A 16,326-nucleotide genomic window follows, 5' to 3' on the forward strand; every position below is an offset into this window, starting at 1 on the left:
ATGCACAGCTGGTATAAGTATATATCTCCTGTATATAGTGATATGGACCGTGCTGTATAACCTGGGTATATACTGTATATAATACAGCTGTATAAGTTAATTATCTCCTGTATTATTGATATGGACCATGCTGGTATAACCTGGTTATACTATATAATATTATGTACAGCTGGTATAAGTTATATGAATCTCCTGTAATATAGTATATAACCAGGATGTCCAAAAAAAACCCAAACATAATAAAAAAAACTGTAAAAAAAATCAATAAATGAAAAGGACCACTTAAAACCTGTATTACTGTATATAATATATATGTACAGCTTGTATAAGTTTATATATCTCCTGTATATAGTGATATGGACCATGCTGGTATAACCTGGGTATATACTGTATATAATATATATGTACAGCTGGTATAAGTTATATATCTCCTGTATATAGTGACATGGACCATGCTGGTATATCCTGGGTATATACTGTATATAATATATATGTACAGCTGGTATAAGTTATATATCTCCTGTATATAGTTGATATGGACCATGCTGGTATAACCTGGTATATACGGTATATAATTATATATGTACAGCTGGTATAAGTTATATATCTCCTGTATATAGTGATATGGACCATGCTGGTATAACCTGGATATTATTACTGTATATAATTATATCTGTACAGCTGGTATAAGTTATATATCTCCTGTATATAGTGATATGGACCATGCTGGTATATTCTGGTATATATTGTATATAATATATATGTACAGCTTGTATAAGTTATATATCTCCTGTATATAGTGATATGGACCATGCTGGTATAACCTGGTATATACTGTATATAATATATATGTACAGCTGGTATAAGTTATATATCTCCTGTATAAAGTGATTATGGACCAGGCTGGTATAACCTGGTATATACTGTATATAATTATATATATACAGCTGGTATACATTATGTATCTCCTGTATATAGTGATATGGACCATGCTGTATAACCTGGTATATACCGTATATAATTATATGTGTACAGCTGGTATAAGTTATATATCTCCTGTATATAGTGATATGACCATGCTGGTATAACCTGGGTATATACTGTATATAATTATATATGTACAGCTGGTATAAGTTATATATCTCCTGTATATAGTGATATGGACCATGCTGGTATAACCTGTGTATATAATGTATATAATATAAATGAACAGCTGGTATAAGTTATATATCTCCTGTATATTGTGATATGGACCATGCTGGTATAACCTGGTTATATACTGTATATAATATATATGTACAGCTGGTATAAGTTATATATCTCATGTATATAGTGATATGGACCATGCTGATATAACCTGTGTATATAATGTATATAATATATATGTACAGCTGGTATAAGTTATACATCTCCTTTATATAGTGATATGGACCATGCTGGTATAACCTGGGTATATACTGTATATAACTATATATGTACAGCTGGTATAAGTTATATATCTCATGTATATAGTGATATGGACCATGCTGGTATAACCTGGGTATATACTGTATATAATTATATATGTACAGCTGGTATAAGTTATATATATCCCTGTATATAGTGATATGGACAATGCTGGTATAACCTGGGTATATACTGTATATAATTATATATGTACAGCTGGTATAAGTTATATATCTCCTGTATATAGTGATATGGACCATGCTGATATAACCTCGTATATACTGTATATAATATATATGTACAGCTGGTATAAGTTATATATCTCCTGTATATAGTGATATGGACATGCTGGTATAACCTGGGTATATACTGTATATAATTATATATGTGCAGCTGGTATAAGTTATATAATCTCCTGTATATAGTGATATGGACCATGCTGGTATAACCTGGGTATATACTGTAGTATAATATATATGTACAGCTGGTATAAGTTATATATCTCCTGTATATAGTGATATGGACCATGCTGGTATAACCTGGGTATATATTGTAGTATAATATATATGTACAGCTGGTATAAGTTATATATCTCCTGTATATAGTGATATGGACCATGCTGGTATAACCTGGGTATATACTGTATATAATTATATATGTACAGCTGGTATAAGTTATATATCTCCTGTATATAGTGATATGGACCATGCTGGTATAACTGGTATATACTGTATATAATATATATGTACAGCTGGTATACGTTATATATCTCCTGTATGTAGTGATATGGACCATGCTGATATAACCTCGTATATACTGTATATAATTATATATGTACAGCTGGTATAAGTTATATATCTCCAGTATATAGTGATATGGACCATGCTGGTATATACTGTATATAATATATATGTACAGCTGGAATAAGTTATATATCTCCTGTATATATAGTGATATGGACCATGCTGGTATAACCTGGTATATACTGTATATAATATATATGTACAGCTGGTATAAGTTATATACCTCCTGTATATAGTGATATGGACCATGCTGGTATAACCTGGTATATACTGTATATAATATATATGTACAGCTGGTATAAGTTATTTATCTCCTGTATATAGTGATATGGACCATGCTGGTATAACCTGGTATATACGGTATATAATTATATATGTACAGCTGGTATAAGTTATATATCTCCTGTATATAGTGATATGGACCATGCTGGTATAACCTGGGGTATATACTGTATATAATTATATATGTACAGCTGGTATAAGTTATATATCTCCTGTATATAGTGATATGGACCACGCTGGTATAACCTGGTATATACTGTATATACCGTATTTATCGGCTTATAACACGCACTTTTTAGGCTAAAATTTTTAGCCTAAAGTCTATGTGCGTGTTATACGCCGATACACCCCCAGGAAAGGCAGGGGGAGAGAGGCCGTTGCTGCCCGCTTCTCTCCCCCTGCCTTTCCTGGGGTCTAGAGCTCCGCTGCCGGCCCTTCTCTCCCCCTGGCTATCGGCGCCGCTGCCCGTTCTGTCACCCTGACTATTGGTGCTGGCGCCCCATTGCCGGTGCCGATAGCCAGTGGTAGAGAAGCGGCGCCGACAGCCAGGGGGAGAGAAGGGGCAGCGGCACCCATTGCCGGCGCCGCTGCCCCGTTGCCTCCCCCCATCCCCAGTGGCATAATTACCTGTTGCCGGGGTCGGGTCCGCGCTGCTTCAGGCCTCCGGTGTGCGTCCCCTGCGTCGTTGCTATGCGCTGCACGGCGCGGTGCATGACGTCAGTGCGCCGCGCCCTGCAGTGCATAGCAACGAAGCAGGGGACGCACGCCGGAGGCCTGAAGCAGCGCGGACCCGACCCCGGCAACAGGTAATTATGCCACCGGGGATGGGGAGAGGCAATGGGGCAGCGGCGCCGGCAATGGGTGCCGCTGCCCCTTCTCTCCCCCTGGCTGTCGGCACCGGCAATGGGGCGCCGGCGCCGATAGTCAGGGGGACTGGACGGGCAGCGGCGCCGATAGCCAGGGGGAGAGAAGGGCCGGCAGCAGGACTCTAGACCCCAGGAAAGGCAGGGGGAGAGAAGCCGGCAGCGACGGCCTCTCTCCCCCTGCCTTTCCTGGGGGTGTATCGGGGTATACACGCGCACACACGCACCCTCATTTTACCATGGATATTTGGGTAAAAAACTTTTTTTACCCAAATATCCTTGGTAAAATGAGAGTGCGTGTTATAGGCCGGTGTGTGGTATACCCCGATAAATACGGTAATATATATATATGTACAGCTGGTATAAGTTATATATCTCCTGTATATAGTGATATGGACCATGCAGGTATAACCTGGTTATATACTGTATATAATTATATATGTACAGCTGGTATAAGTTATATATCTCCTGTATATAGTGATATGGACCATGCTGGTATAACCTGGTTATATACTGTATATAATTATATATGCACAGCTGGTATAAGTTATATATCTCCTGTATATAGTGATATGGACCATGCTGGTATAACCTGGATATATACTGTATATAATTATATCTGTACAGCTGGTATAAGTTATATATCTCCTGTATATAGTGATATGGACCATGCTGGTATATTCTGGTATATATTGTATATAATATATATGTACAGCTTGTATAAGTTATATATCTCCTGTATATAGTGATATGGACCATGCTGGTATAACCTGGTATATACTGTATATAATATATATGTACAGCTGGTATAAGTTATATATCTCCTGTATAAAGTGATATGGACCAGGCTGGTATAACCTGGTATATACTGTATATAATTATATATATACAGCTGGTATACATTATGTATCTCCTGTATATAGTGATATGGACCATGCTGGTATAACCTGGTATATACCGTATATAATTATATGTGTACAGCTGGTATAAGTTATATATCTCCTGTATATAGTGATATGGACCATGCTGGTATAACCTGGGTATATACTGTATATAATTATATATGTACAGCTGGTATAAGTTATATATCTCCTGTATATAGTGATATGGACCATGCTGGTATAACCTGTGTATATAATGTATATAATATAAATGAACAGCTGGTATAAGTTATATATCTCCTGTATATTGTGATATGGACCATGCTGGTATAACCTGGTTATATACTGTATATAATATATATGTACAGCTGGTATAAGTTATATATCTCATGTATATAGTGATATGGACCATGCTGATATAACCTGTGTATATAATGTATATAATATATATGTACAGCTGGTATAAGTTATACATCTCCTTTATATAGTGATATGGACCATGCTGGTATAACCTGGGTATATACTGTATATAACTATATATGTACAGCTGGTATAAGTTATATATCTCATGTATATAGTGATATGGACCATGCTGGTATAACCTGGGTATATACTGTATATAATTATATATGTACAGCTGGTATAAGTTATATATATCCTGTATATAGTGATATGGACAATGCTGGTATAACCTGGGTATATACTGTATATAATTATATATGTACAGCTGGTATAAGTTATATATCTCCTGTATATAGTGATATGGACCATGCTGATATAACCTCGTATATACTGTATATAATATATATGTACAGCTGGTATAAGTTATATATCTCCTGTATATAGTGATATGGACCATGCTGGTATAACCTGGGTATATACTGTATATAATTATATATGTGCAGCTGGTATAAGTTATATAATCTCCTGTATATAGTGATATGGACCATGCTGGTATAACCTGGGTATATACTGTAGTATAATATATATGTACAGCTGGTATAAGTTATATATCTCCTGTATATAGTGATATGGACCATGCTGGTATAACCTGGGTATATATTGTAGTATAATATATATGTACAGCTGGTATAAGTTATATATCTCCTGTATATAGTGATATGGACCATGCTGGTATAACCTGGGTATATACTGTATATAATTATATATGTACAGCTGGTATAAGTTATATATCTCCTGTATATAGTGATATGGACCATGCTGGTATAACCTGGTATATACTGTATATAATATATATGTACAGCTGGTATACGTTATATATCTCCTGTATGTAGTGATATGGACCATGCTGATATAACCTCGTATATACTGTATATAATTATATATGTACAGCTGGTATAAGTTATATATCTCCAGTATATAGTGATATGGACCATGCTGGTATATACTGTATATAATATATATGTACAGCTGGAATAAGTTATATATCTCCTGTATATATAGTGATATGGACCATGCTGGTATAACCTGGTATATACTGTATATAATATATATGTACAGCTGGTATAAGTTATATACCTCCTGTATATAGTGATATGGACCATGCTGGTATAACCTGGTATATACTGTATATAATATATATGTACAGCTGGTATAAGTTATTTATCTCCTGTATATAGTGATATGGACCATGCTGGTATAACCTGGTATATACGGTATATAATTATATATGTACAGCTGGTATAAGTTATATATCTCCTGTATATAGTGATATGGACCATGCTGGTATAACCTGGGTATATACTGTATATAATTATATATGTACAGCTGGTATAAGTTATATATCTCCTGTATATAGTGATATGGACCACGCTGGTATAACCTGGTATATACTGTATATACCGTATTTATCGGCTTATAACACGCACTTTTTAGGCTAAAATTTTTAGCCTAAAGTCTATGTGCGTGTTATACGCCGATACACCCCCAGGAAAGGCAGGGGGAGAGAGGCCGTTGCTGCCCGCTTCTCTCCCCCTGCCTTTCCTGGGGTCTAGAGCCCTGCTGCCGGCCCTTCTCTCCCCCTGGCTATCGGCGCCGCTGCCCGTTCTGTCACCCTGACTATTGGTGCTGGCGCCCCATTGCCGGTGCCGATAGCCAGTGGGAGAGAAGCGGCGCCGACAGCCAGGGGGAGAGAAGGGGCAGCGGCACCCATTGCCGGCGCCGCTGCCCCGTTGCCTCCCCCCATCCCCAGTGGCATAATTACCTGTTGCCGGGGTCGGGTCCGCGCTGCTTCAGGCCTCCGGTGTGCGTCCCCTGCGTCGTTGCTATGCGCTGCACGGCGCGGTGCATGACGTCAGTGCGCCGCGCCCTGCAGTGCATAGCAACGAAGCAGGGGACGCACGCCGGAGGCCTGAAGCAGCGCGGACCCGACCCCGGCAACAGGTAATTATGCCACCGGGGATGGGGGGAGGCAATGGGGCAGCGGCGCCGGCAATGGGTGCCGCTGCCCCTTCTCTCCCCCTGGCTGTCGGCACCGGCAATGGGGCGCCGGCGCCGATAGTCAGGGGGACTGGACGGGCAGCGGCGCCGATAGCCAGGGGGAGAGAAGGGCCGGCAGCAGGACTCTAGACCCCAGGAAAGGCAGGGGGAGAGAAGCCGGCAGCGACGGCCTCTCTCCCCCTGCCTTTCCTGGGGGTGTATCGGGGTATACACGCGCACACACGCACCCTCATTTTACCATGGATATTTGGGTAAAAAACTTTTTTTACCCAAATATCCTTGGTAAAATGAGAGTGCGTGTTATAGGCCGGTGTGTGGTATACCCCGATAAATACGGTAATATATATATATGTACAGCTGGTATAAGTTATATATCTCCTGTATATAGTGATATGGACCATGCAGGTATAACCTGGTTATATACTGTATATAATTATATATGTACAGCTGGTATAAGTTATATATCTCCTGTATATAGTGATATGGACCATGCTGGTATAACCTGGTTATATACTGTATATAATTATATATGCACAGCTGGTATAAGTTATATATCTCCTGTATATAGTGATATGGACCATGCTGGTATAACCTGGTATATACTGTATATAATATATATGCACAGCTGGTATAAGTTATATATCTCCTGTATATAGTGATATGGACCATGCTGGTATAACCTGGTATATACTGTATATAATATATATGTACAGCTGGTATAAGTTATATATCTCCTGTATATAGTGATATGGACCATGCTGGTATAACCTGGGTATATACTGTAATATAATATATATGTACAGCTGGTATAAGTTATATATCTCCTGTATATAGTGATATGGACCATGCTGGTATAACCTGGAATATATACTGTATATAATTATATATGTACAGCTGGTATAAGTTATATATCTCCTGTATATAGTGATATGGACCATGCTGGTATAACCTGGTATATACTGTATATAATATATATGTACAGCTGGTATAAGTTATATATCTCCTGTATATAGTGACATGGACCATGCTGGTATAACCTGGTATATACAGTATATAATATATATATGTACAGCTGGTATAAGTTATATATCTCCTGTATATAGTGATATGGACCATGCTGGTATAACCTGGTATATACTGTATATAAGTATATATGTACAGCTGGTATAAGTTATATATCTCCTGTATATAGTGATATGGACCATGCTGGTATAACCTGGGTATATGCTGTATATAATTATATATGTACAGCTGGTATAAGTTATATATCTCCTGTATATAGTGATATGGACCATGCTGGTATAACCTGGTATATACTGTATATAATGTATATGTACAGCTGGTATTGGTTATACATCTCCTGTATATATAGTGATATGGACCATGCTGGTATAACCTGGGTATATGCTGTATATAATTATATATGTACAGCTGGTATAAGTTATATATCTCCTGTATATAGTGATATGGCCCATGCTGGTATAACCTGGTATATACTGTATATAATATATATGTACAGCTGGTATAAGTTATATATCTCCTGTATATAGTGATATGGACCATGCTGGTATAACCTGGTATATACTGTATATAATATATATGCACAGCTGGTATAAGTTATATATCTCCTGTATATAGTGATATGGACCGTGCTGTATAACCTGGGTATATACTGTATATAATATATATGTACAGCTTGTATAAGTTATATATCTCCTGTATATAGTGATATGGACCATGCTGGTATAACCTGGAATATATACTGTATATAATTATATATGTACAGCTGGTATAAGTTATACATCTCCTGTATATATAGTGATATGGACCATGCTGGTATAACCTGGGTATATACTGTATATAATTATATATGTACAGCTGGTATAAGTTATACATCTCCTGTATATAGTGATATGGACCATGCTGGTATAACCTGGTATATACTGTATATATTATATATGTACAGCTGGTATAAGTTATATATCTCCTGTATATAGGGATGTGGACCATGCTGGTATAACCTGGGTATATACTGTATATAATTATATATGTACAGCTGGTATAAGTTATATATCTCCTGTATATAGTGATATGGCCCATGCTGGTATAACCTGGTATATACTGTATATAATATATATGTACAGCTGGTATAAGTTATATATCTCCTGTATATAGTGATATGGACCATGCTGGTATAACCTGGTATATACTGTATATAATATATATATGCACAGCTGGTATAAGTTATATATCTCCTGTATATAGTGATATGGACCGTGCTGTATAACCTGGGTATATACTGTATATAATATATATGTACAGCTGGTATAAGTTATATATCTCCTGTATATAGTGATATGGACCATGCTGGTATAACCTGGTATATACTGTATATAATATATATGTACAGCTGGTATAAGTTATATATCTCCTGTATATAGTGATATGGACCATGCTGGTATAACCTGGTATATACTGTATATAATATATATGCACAGCTGGTATAAGTTATATATCTCCTGTATATAGTGATATGGACCGTGCTGTATAACCTGGGTATATACTGTATATAATATATATGTACAGCTTGTATAAGTTATATATCTCCTGTATATAGTGATATGGACCATGCTGGTATAACCTGGGTATATACTGTATATAATATATATGTACAGCTGGTATAAGTTATATATCTCCTGTATATAGTGACATGGACCATGCTGGTATATACTGGGTATATACTGTATATAATATATATGTACAGCTGGTATAAGTTATATATCTCCTGTATATAGTGATATGGACCATGCTGGTATAACCTGGTATATACGGTATATAATTATATATGTACAGCTGGTATAAGTTATATATCTCCTGTATATAGTGATATGGACCATGCTGGTATAACCTGGATATATACTGTATATAATTATATCTGTACAGCTGGTATAAGTTATATATCTCCTGTATATAGTGATATGGACCATGCTGGTATATTCTGGTATATATTGTATATAATATATATGTACAGCTTGTATAAGTTATATATCTCCTGTATATAGTGATATGGACCATGCTGGTATAACCTGGTATATACTGTATATAATATATATGTACAGCTGGTATAAGTTATATATCTCCTGTATAAAGTGATATGGACCAGGCTGGTATAACCTGGTATATACTGTATATAATTATATATATACAGCTGGTATACATTATGTATCTCCTGTATATAGTGATATGGACCATGCTGGTATAACCTGGTATATACCGTATATAATTATATGTGTACAGCTGGTATAAGTTATATATCTCCTGTATATAGTGATATGGACCATGCTGGTATAACCTGGGTATATACTGTATATAATTATATATGTACAGCTGGTATAAGTTATATATCTCCTGTATATAGTGATATGGACCATGCTGGTATAACCTGTGTATATAATGTATATAATATAAATGAACAGCTGGTATAAGTTATATATCTCCTGTATATTGTGATATGGACCATGCTGGTATAACCTGGTTATATACTGTATATAATATATATGTACAGCTGGTATAAGTTATATATCTCATGTATATAGTGATATGGACCATGCTGATATAACCTGTGTATATAATGTATATAATATATATGTACAGCTGGTATAAGTTATACATCTCCTTTATATAGTGATATGGACCATGCTGGTATAACCTGGGTATATACTGTATATAACTATATATGTACAGCTGGTATAAGTTATATATCTCATGTATATAGTGATATGGACCATGCTGGTATAACCTGGGTATATACTGTATATAATTATATATGTACAGCTGGTATAAGTTATATATATCCTGTATATAGTGATATGGACAATGCTGGTATAACCTGGGTATATACTGTATATAATTATATATGTACAGCTGGTATAAGTTATATATCTCCTGTATATAGTGATATGGACCATGCTGATATAACCTCGTATATACTGTATATAATATATATGTACAGCTGGTATAAGTTATATATCTCCTGTATATAGTGATATGGACCATGCTGGTATAACCTGGGTATATACTGTATATAATTATATATGTGCAGCTGGTATAAGTTATATAATCTCCTGTATATAGTGATATGGACCATGCTGGTATAACCTGGGTATATACTGTAGTATAATATATATGTACAGCTGGTATAAGTTATATATCTCCTGTATATAGTGATATGGACCATGCTGGTATAACCTGGGTATATATTGTAGTATAATATATATGTACAGCTGGTATAAGTTATATATCTCCTGTATATAGTGATATGGACCATGCTGGTATAACCTGGGTATATACTGTATATAATTATATATGTACAGCTGGTATAAGTTATATATCTCCTGTATATAGTGATATGGACCATGCTGGTATAACCTGGTATATACTGTATATAATATATATGTACAGCTGGTATACGTTATATATCTCCTGTATGTAGTGATATGGACCATGCTGATATAACCTCGTATATACTGTATATAATTATATATGTACAGCTGGTATAAGTTATATATCTCCAGTATATAGTGATATGGACCATGCTGGTATATACTGTATATAATATATATGTACAGCTGGTATAAGTTATATATCTCCTGTATATATAGTGATATGGACCATGCTGGTATAACCTGGTATATACTGTATATAATATATATGTACAGCTGGTATAAGTTATATATCTCCTGTATATATAGTGATATGGACCATGCTGGTATAACCTGGGTATATGCTGTATATAATATATATGTACAGCTGGTATAAGTTATATATCTCCTGTATATAGTGATATGGACCATGCTGGTATATACTGTATATAATATATATGTACAGCTGGTATAAGTTATATATCTCCTGTATATATAGTGATATGGACCATGCTGGTATAACCTGGGTATATGCTGTATATAATATATATGTACAGCTGGTATAAGTTATACATCTCCTGTATATATAGTGATATGGACCATGCTGGTATAACCTGGGTATATAATGTATATAATTATATATGTACAGCTGGTATAAGTTATATATCTCCTGTGTATAGTGATATGGACCATGCTGGTATAACCTGGTATATACTGTATATAATTATATATGTACAGCTGGTATAAGTTATACATTTCCTGTATATATAGTGATATGGACCATGCTGGTATAACCTGGGTATATAATGTATATAATTATATATGTACAGCTGGTATAAGTTATATATCTCCTGTATATAGTGATATGGACCATGCTGGTATAACCTGGTAAATACTGTATATAATATATATGTACAGCTGATATAAGTTATATATCTCCTGTATATAGTGATACGGACCATGCTGGTATAACCTGGGTATATATTGTATATAATTATATATGTACAGCTGGTATACATTATATATCTCCTGTATATAGTGACATGGACCATGCTGGTATAACCTGGGTATATACTGTATATAATTATATATGTACAGCTGGTATAAGTTATATATCTCCTGTATATAGTGATATGGACCATGCTGGTATAACTTGATATATACTGTATATAATTATATATGTACAGCTGGTATAAGTTATACATCTCCTGTATATAGTGATATGGACCATGCTGGTATAACCTGGGTATATACTGTATATAATTATATATGTACATCTGGTATAAGTTATATATCTCCTGTATATAATGATATAGACCATGCTGGTATAACCTGGTATGTACTGTATATAATTATATATGTACATCTGGTATAAGTTATATATCTCCTGTATATAGTGATATGGACAATGCTGGTATAACCCGGGTATATACTGTATACAATATATATGTACAGCTGGTCTAAGTTGTGAAAGCCCATTGGGCTGTATTTGTGGGAGGATCTGGGAGTCCCTATATATACCCTCCCCTTACCTGTAACAGGTGCGTATGTTGCGTTCAGCAGTGTTTCTTCATAGTTCACTGCCACTAGCTCATACGTTCCCAGCATCCTTTCGTGTTCCCGGTCGTTCGGTTTTCGTACACTGCTCTTCTCGTGGTTTGTTCAGTGTGTCTTGGCTTAGTGTGTCAGGTACATTGGCTCCCTCTTTATTTTATTGCTCAGGGGGTTGTTTTGCCTATAGTTAGGGGTGGTTGCTACGGGTTACGAAAAAAAAAACTTTGATGGTTATGCATGTTATAGGGTTAGCGTGGGGGTAGGGGGGGGGGTATGGGTGGTGTCTAGACATACATACACTCGGGCATTGGTGCACGCCAGTAAATTCAATTGACACAAGTTCATTCCTGGCTTGGTCAGGTGTGGCTTTTCCAATTTACCTCATTAGCTGCCTTCTGACTCTTCCTCAGAGCAGTTTACACTCGTTGGCATTACATTTTGTTACTGACACGTCATCAGAGCAATTTTACGCTTTGCTGTCCCCGGACTCGGTTGTCATGGCAGCAACACAGCCTACCCTGTCATTGTTACTGACTCGTCTCCAGAGCAAGGGCACTATCCTAACTGTCTGCTGACTCGTCTTCAGAGCAGCATTTATTCCCTACATACATCTTATTAATAGTTACTGGCACGTCTTCAGAGCAATTACGTAGTCGAACTGTCTGCTGACTCTTCTTCAGAGCAGTTAATTATGGTACCCATACGGGAAATTGTTGCTGACTCATCTTCAGAGCAATTTTCGTTTTATGCTGACTCCTGACTCATCTTCAGAGCAGCAATCCGTACATACACAATTGTTACTGACTCGTCTTCAGAGCAATTACGTCGTCGCAACTGTTTGCTGACTCTACTTCAGAACAGTTAATCAAACATTCCTTATACTGGGGTATTTGTTACTGACTCTTTTCAGAGCATATTACGTTGTCACTGCCTCCTGACTCATCTTCAGCGCAGTCATTCTGTCACATGTTGTCACCAGGGGAAAGGAAAATACACAACAATGTGCATGAGTATATGTATGTGTATATATATATATATATATAAATATATATATATATATATATATATATAAAACAAAAACATTTTTTGTATCAAAGTGTATGGCACAGGGAAAGCATAAGTGGTACCCGATTGGCCCGGTTAAGTGGGAGCGGATATGTCACACGGCTCGGACATTGAGGAGACGATGTCTCTGCCGGCTACCCCACTGAGGAGTTCTCAGAGGGACAGCGCTTTGCAGTATCGCTTGTGGACCATCCCCAAGCTGATGGACGAGCTTCGCAAGAGAGGCATTGCATATCCTGCTTTCGCTCGGAAAGTAGAACTCTATAGGCTACTGGCTGCCGAGTCAGGTGCTGGTCCTAGCTAGGACCCAGAGCCGGTGGCTCCAGAGCCCACTTCTGTGAGTCAGATGCAGGTCATGATGTCGTCTGTCCTTAATAACATGGCAGTGTTTCAGGCTAGGCTCGACGCCATGGAGAGAAGCAATGAGCAGGCCGCGCAAGCTGTCAGCACTCCTGTCGTGGAGGAGGCTGGACAGCCTCTCCCGGGGCCTAGTTCTGCTTTGGTGCCAGTGGCATCCTCATTTCTGGCACCCTCGGCAGGTACACAGAAGGAACCTCCCAGGATCACTCCTTCCCATGTCATCACAGCCAGCATCCGTAAGGATATACCGGAGGGGAGGGAGGTTAATCTGGCATCTCTCCTCATATCTACCCACGATATCACTGAGGCTAAAACTGTGTCTTGTGGGGAGCTGGCGGTAACTTTCAGGAGTAAGGACGCTAGGCTGAACCGAAAGTTGTCCATACCTGAGTTTGTCATTGCCTTTAGCCTCTTCCGTGGTGTCATTTGCTCAGCTAGAACGGACAGGAGGGAGGAGTTAGACATGTACCTCCTTGACGTGACGGATCTAGGTTACAGATATTCCTGATCCTCCTTTTACGACTATCATAAGTCGTTCACAGCTAAGGCTGTGGCTGTGTTTGCCCAGTACGGATATGTGACTGACTGGCCCAGGGTCGATACTGACCTCTTCTGTCGGCATTTTGCGGGCTTAAGGGCTCCTGCCTGTACCTTGTGTCGGTCCATCTCTCATATGGCTGCATGGTATTCCCTGATGCAAGAGGACAGCCAGGTGAGCAGAAGTTCTGGCGCAGGAGCTGGCGTGGGTCAAAGGAGCACGGCCAATGTCGATAAGTTGGGGAGACCGGTCAGGTATCTGGGGCGTTGAGGTGATGGCCCTGGACAGGGTCTTACAAGATCACCTTGACCGAGGTTGGGTTAATTGGCTGCTCACTGGTTTCCGTCTAGGTTTCCATACAGGCTTGGTGGCCTTGCCTCAGTCCACACATAAGTGTGAAAACCTCAGGTCCGCCATGTCGGATCCGCTGGCAGTCTCGGAACTGTTACATGCGGAGGTGACTAAGGGTTTTGTTATTGGCCCCTTTTGTGTTCCACCCTTTATCTCCTGGAGGGTCAGCCCGATAGGAGTAGTGGTGGGTAAGTTTAACAATAAAAAAACGTATGATTTATGATTTGTCAGCACCTCATTCATCTATAGTTCCCAGTTTGAATTCCCCAATTCCTTCAGAGGAGTTCGGCATGAAATATGCATCAATTGATCAAGCCATTCAAATGATTTTGCAGCTAGGTCGACGTGTGTTTTTGTCGAAAATTGACATCACCGATGCTTTTAAATTGTTGCCCGTCAGGCAGGATCTCTCGCAGTGGTATGGCATTAAATGGCAGCAGTTGTATTACTTTGCGGTTAAGCTAACGTTTGGCTCAAAGAGCAGCCCCTGGCTGTTCGATCAGTTGGCCATTGCCTTACATTGGGCCATGGAGAACGTTGTTGGGTGCAAGAATGTCCTTCATTATTTAGATGATTTTCTCATCATTGAACCTCCAGGTGTAATTCCTTTCCAGGTACAGGAGTGTCTAGCACTCTTCGAACATTTAGGGGTGCCCATCTCCCCAAAATAGGCGGCAGGTCCTGTCAGCGCATTAACCTTTTTAGGGCTGGTCCCGGAAAGCGGTCACCTTTGTCTGCGATAACGCAGCCACGGTGGAAATACTCAACAAAGGTAGATCAAAATCCTCTCAAATTATCCTTCTCGCAGGAGACTGGTGTATTTGTCGTTATTTCATAATTTCCAATTCACTGCACAGTTCATAGAAGGGGTTAATAATGTTTCTGCAGACGCCCTATCGATTTTTTTTTCAGAAGATGCCCGGGGCAGATGCAGCGGGCTCACCGGTCCACCCTTTTCAGTCCCTGGTAATGGGTTGAGCTCCTACAGACACATTGCCAACGAGCTCATCATCGGTTCACTGTCAGTCAACACCAGGAGGGCCTATCAGGTGGCTTGGGATGCATATCAGAATTTTCTAGCCACTAACCCTCAAGACACGGAGGATTATATCTCTTCCCTACTTTGTTTTGTGGCCTTTTGCCATTCTACTTTGCATCTCTCCCATTACACCATCAAAAACTACTTGACATGCATTCAACACCACATGGCCCTCAGACATCCTAATAGGCCGTCCTTGTTTGCAGCCCATCCTGTCAGAGCTATTTTGAGGGGTATTCTAAAGTTGTCTGTGGTCAAGGCCC

The sequence above is a fragment of the Hyla sarda genome, chromosome 7, assembly GCF_029499605.1.
Source record: "Hyla sarda isolate aHylSar1 chromosome 7, aHylSar1.hap1, whole genome shotgun sequence".
NCBI classification, from domain to species: Eukaryota; Metazoa; Chordata; class Amphibia; order Anura; family Hylidae; genus Hyla; species Hyla sarda.